Genomic DNA, 6532 nt, shown 5'->3' with positions numbered 1-6532 from the left:
CAGCACCCTCAAGAAGGTCAGGATAGAAGGAACATACTTAAACATCATAAAAGCCATTTATGAAAAGCCCACAGCTAATATCATCCTCAATGTGGAAAAACTAAGAGCTTTCCCCCTGAGATCAGGAACATGACAGGGATGTCCACTCTCACCGCTGTTGTTTAACATAGTGTTGGAAGTTCTAGCATCAGCAATCAGACAACAAAATGAAATCAAAGGCATCAAAATTGGCACAGGTGAAGTCAAGCTTTCACTTTTTGCAGATGACATGATATTATACATGGAAAACCCAATAGACTTCACCAAAAGTCTACTAAAACTGATACATGAATTCAGCAAAGTCGCAGGATACAAAATCAATGTACAAAAATCAGTTGCATGCTTATACACTAACAATGAAGCAACAGAAAGACAAATAAAGAAACTGATCGCATTCACAATTGCACCAAGAAGCATAAAATACCTAGGAAATAAACCTAACCAAAGATGTCAAAGATCTGTATGCTGAAAACTATAGAAAGCTGATGAAGGAAATTGAAGAAGATATAAAGAAATGGAAAAACATTCCTTGCTCATGGATTGGAAGAATAAATATTGTTAAAATATGTATACTTCACAATGTAATCTACACATTCAATGTGATCCCAATCAAAGTTGCACCAGCATTCTTTTTGAAGCTAGAACATGCAATCTGAAAATTTGTATGGAACCACAAAAGACCCCAAATAGCCAAAGTAATTTTGAAGAAGAAGACCAAAGCAGGAGGCATTACAATCTCAGACTTTAGCCTCTACTACAAAGCTGTAATCATCAATACAGCATGATATTGGTACAAAAACAGACACATAGACAATGGAATAGAATAGAGACTCCAGAATTGGACCCACAAAAGTATGGCCAACTAATCTTTGACAAAGCACGAAGGAATATCTAATGGAAAGAAGACAGTCTCTTTAACAAATTGTGCTGGGAGAACTGGACACAAACATGCAGAAGGATGAATCTAGACCACTTTCTTACACCATTCACAAAAATAAATTCAAAATGGACAAAAGACCTGAATGTGAGAAAGGAAACCACCAAAACCCTAGAGGAGAAAGCAGTTAAAAACCTCTCTAACCTCAGCCGCAGCAATTTCTTACTTGACACTTCCCCAAAGGCAAGGGAATTAAAAGCAAAAATGAACTATTGGGACCTCATGAAGATAAAAAGCTTTTGCATTGCAAAGGAAACAATCTACAAACTAAAAGGCAACTGAAGGATTGAGAAAAGATATTTGCAAATGACATATCAGACAAAGGGCTAATATCCAAAATCTATAAAGAACTCACCAAACTCTACACCCAAAAAGCAAATAATCCAGTGAAAAAATGGGCAGAAGACATGAATGGACACTTCTCTAAAGAAGACATCCAGATGGCCAACAGGCACATGAAAAGATTCTCGGCGCCGTTCCTCACCAGGGAAATACAAATCAAAACCACACTGAAATACCACCTCACGGCATTCAGAGTGGCTAAAATGAACAAATCAGGAGACTATGGATGCTGACAAGGAAGTGGAGAAATGGGAACTCTCTTGCACTGTTGGTGACAATGCAAATTATTGCAGATGCTCTGGAAAACAGTGTGGAGTTTCCTCAGAAAATTAAAAATAGATCTACTCTATGATCCAGCAATAGCACTGCTAGGAATATACCCAAGGGATACAGGAGTGCTGATGCATAGGGGCACTTGCACCCCAATGTTTTTAGCAGCACTCTCAACAATAGCCAAATTATGGAAAGAGCCTAAATGTCCATCAAATGATGAATGGATAAAGAAATTGTGGTTTATATACACAATGAAATACTATGAGGCAATGAGAAAGAATGAAATATGGCCTTTTGTAGCAACATGGATGGAACTGGAGAGTGTTATGCTAAGTGAAATAAGTCATACAGAGAAAGACAGATACCATATGTTTTCACTCCTGTGTGGAACCTGAGAAACTTAACAGAAGACCATGGGGGAGGGGAAGGAAAAAAAAGTTAGAGAGGGAGGGAGCCAAAACATAAGAGACTCTTAAAAACTGAGAACAAACTGAGGGTTGATGGGGGGTTAGAGGGAGGGGAGGGTGGGTCATGGGTATTGAGGAAGGCATCTGTTGGGATAAGCACTGGGTGTTGAATGGAAACTAATTGGATAATAAATTTCATATTTAAAAAAATTTTAAAAATAAAAAAAAATAAAAAAAGAATATAAAAATAAAAATACATAGAAACAAATATGTTCCAAATCTTTGAGATGCAGCAGAAGTAGGGAAGTATATAACAAAACAGGCCCACCTACAGAAGCAAGAAAAATATCAAATACACAACCTAACCTAAAGAAGCTAGAAAAAGAACAACAAATGAAGCATAAAGTAGAAGGAGGGAAATAATAAATATTAGAGCATAAATAAATGATATATAAACAAATAAAAAGCACAGATCAATGAAACAAGGGGCTGATTTTTTAAAAGAATTAATAAATTTTTAAACCCTTAGCCAGACTTATCAAAAAGAAAAGATAAGGGTCCCAAATAGATAAAATCATGGATAAAAGCCGAGAGATTACAGCCAACACCACAGAAATGGACACAATTACTAGAAAATATTATGAAAAATTAGATCTCAGCCGATTCGGCAAACTGAAGGAAATTCGTGAATTCTTAGAAATATACAAACTACCTGAACTGAAACAGGAAGAAATAGAAAAACTTGAGTAGACTGAAAGACAGCAAAGAAATTTAATCTGCAATTAAAAATCTCCAAACAAACAAAGTCCAGGGCCAGATGGCTTCACAGCAGAATTCTATCAAATATTTAAAGAAGAGTTAATACCTACTCTTCTCAAAATATTCCAAATAGTTGAAATGGAAGGGAAATTTCCGAACTCATTCTGAGAGGCCACCATAATTGTGTTTTCACAAAGACTTGACTAAAAAGGACAATTACAGGCCAATATACCTGATGAACATGGAGGCAAAAATTCTCAAAAAAATATTATCAAATTGAATCCAACAGTACATTTTGAAAGAATCATTCACCATAATCAATTTGAATTTATTCCTGGGCTACAAAGTTGCTTCTGTATTCACAAACCAAACAACGTGATACACCACATTAGTAAAAGAAAGAATAAGGACCATATGATCTTCTCAATAGTTGCAGAAACAACATTTGACAAAGTACATCATCCATTCTTGATTAAAATCCTCAACAAAGTAGGGATACAGGGAATTTACATCAACATCATAAATGCCACATATGAAAGACCGACAGATAATATAATCCTCAATGAAGAACAACCGAAAGCTCTTCCTCTCTCACCATTGGGATGTCCACTATCACCATTGTTTCTAAACATAGTACTCGAAGTCCTTGTCTCAGGAGTCAGGCAACAAAAAGAAATAAAAGACATTCAGGTCATTAATTAAATATTCAAACTTTTACTATTCAGTGATGATATGGTATTGTATGTGAATACCTGAAAGGACTCCACCAAAAAAATCACTAGAACTGATACACGAATTCAGCAAAGTGGTGGAATATAAAATCAATGTATGGAAATCTGTTGTATTTCTATATACCAATAATAAAGCAGCAGAAAGAGAAATAAAGGAATCAACCCATTTACAATTGCACAAAAAATTGTTAGATACCTATGAATAAACCTAACCAAAGAAGCAAAATATATCTACTCTAAAAACTATAGAACACTGATGAAAGAAATTGAAGATGACACAAAGAAATGGAAAAAATATCCCATGCTCATGTATTAGAAAAAACAAACTTTGTTAAATGTCTATACTATGCAAAGCCATCTAGACACTTAATGTAATTCCTTTCAAAATACCACTAGCATTCTTCACAGAGCTAGAATAAACAATCCTAAAATTTGCACGGTACCACACAACATCCAGAATAGCCAAAGCAACCTTGAAAAAGAAATGCAAATCTGGAGGCATCACAATTCCAGACTTCAAGCTATATGCCAAAGTTTTAGAGATCAAGACAGTATGATATTGGCAGAAAAAGAGACACATAAATCAATGGAACAGAATAGAATACCCAGAAATGGACCCACAACTCTATGGTCAATTAATCTTCAAAAAGCAGGAAAGAATATCCAATGGGCAAAAGACAGTATCTTCAACAAATGGTGTTGGGAAACCCAGACAGTAACATGCAAAAAGAATGAAAGTGGATCACTTTATTACACCATACACAAAAATAAATTCAAAATCAATGAAAGACTTAAATGTGAGACAAGAAATCATTAAAACCCTAGAGGAGACATAGCAGCAACCCCTTTGAACTCAGCTGTAGCGACCAACTTCTTACTAAAAAATTCTCAGGAGGCAAGGGAAACAAAAGAAAAAAATGAACTATTGGGACTTCATCAAGGCAAATAGCTTCTACACAGCGAATGATACAGTCAACATATTAAATGGCGACCTTTGGAGAGGGAGACAATATTTGCAAATAACATATTGGATAAAGGGTTAGTATCCAAAACCCATAAATAACTCATCAAATCCAACACACCAAAACATATATAATCCAGTTAAGAATAGATATTTTTCCAAAGAAGACATAACAGACACATGAAAAGTTGCTCAACATCACCCATCATTAGAGAAATAGAAATCAAAACCACAATGAGATATCACCTCAAGCCTATCAGAATGGCTAAAATTAACAACACAGGACACTACATGCATTAGTGAGGATGCTGAGAAAAGTGAACACTCTTACACTGTTGGTAGGAATGTGAACTGGTGCAGCCATTCTGGAAAACAGTATGGAGGTTTCTGAAAAAGTTAAAAATAGAATCTCCCTACAAACCACCAATTGCACTATTAGGTACTTAGCCAAAAGATACAAAAGTACTGATTCAAAAGGACACATGCATCCTGATGTTTATAGCAGCATTATCAACAATTGCCAAATTATGGAAAGAGCCCAAATGTCCATTGACTGATGAATGGATAAAGAAATTGTGATATATATGTGACATATATATATATAGATATATATGTGACATATATATATATGTCACAGAAGTGACATTATATCTTATATTTATATTATACATTATATCTTATATATTTCATATATACATGATATGATACATATATGATATATATGATATATATGTCATATATATATGATATATATCAATATATATATATTATATATTATACATTATATCTTATATTATATATATATATATAAACTCATTCATCAAAAAGAATGAAATATGCCATTTGCAATGATGTGGATGTAGGTAGAACTTATTATGCTACATGAAATAAGTCAGTCAGAGAAAGAGAAATATCATTAGGTTTCACTCATATATGGAACTTAAGAAACAAAAGAGATGAATATGGGGGGAAAAGAGTCAGGCAAACCATAAAACAGATTCTTAGATATAGAGAACAAACAGATTCATTGGAGGGTGTGTGTGTGTGGGGGGGGTGAGATGGGCTAATGTGTGGTGAGTATCAAGAAGAGCACTTGTTGTGACACCTGGTGTTGTATGTAAGTGATGAATCACAAAATTCTACTACTTAAACTTATTTTGCACTATGTGTTAACAAGGTGGAATTTAAATAAAAACTTGAAAAAAAACAAGGAGAAAATTAGAATATTCTCAGATTTTAAAAAAATCTGAAGGAATTCATTACCATTAAACATGCCCTACAAAAAAAATGCTAAATGCTAAAGGGGTTTATTTAAGTTGAAATGAAAGGACACAAAACAATAACCTGAAATGACACAAAAATATAAATTTGTGTGGTAAAGTTAATTGAATAGACTTGATAAGGTTGATAATAGGGGAGGATATACATGTGTGGTGACAGAGGCTATTGGGTGAATCTCTATACCGTCTGCTCAGTTTTACTGTGATCCGAAAACTGCTCTAAAAAATCTATTGTATATAACATTGTTGGAGAAGCAGAGAAATTTGAACCCTGAGAATTGCTGGTGAGAATGTAAAATGATACAGTTGCTATGAAAAACAGTATGGTGGATACTCAAAAAAATTAAACAGCACTAACATATAATCCAGGAATTCTACTTCTGAGTATATACCCCAAAGAATTGGAAGTAAGGTCTTGGGCATATATTTGTACACAAATATTTTCAGAGTTTTATTCACATTAGGCAAAAGGAAGAAGCAACCAAAATGTCCATCAATAAATGCACAGCATACAAAATTGCAATTTCCTAAGATGAAAAAGTGAAGATGGATAGTGATGTTCGTAAAACAATGTAAAAGTACTTAAAACCCCTGAACTGTTTACTTAAACATATTTAAAGCTATAAATTTTATTATATGTATTTTACCACAATTTTAAAAAAGAATAAAGCTATGTCATTTATGTACAGGTTTTTGAATAAGCATGTTTTTATTGTTTTCTTTATTATTTATTGAGATGTTATTAACATATAGTGTTATATTAGCTTCAAGAGTACAATAAATGATTAAACAATTCTATACAT

This window comes from Panthera tigris, chromosome X, assembly GCF_018350195.1.
Source record: "Panthera tigris isolate Pti1 chromosome X, P.tigris_Pti1_mat1.1, whole genome shotgun sequence".
Lineage (NCBI taxonomy): Eukaryota > Metazoa > Chordata > Mammalia > Carnivora > Felidae > Panthera > Panthera tigris.
Note: the sequence above shows the minus strand (reverse complement) of the source record.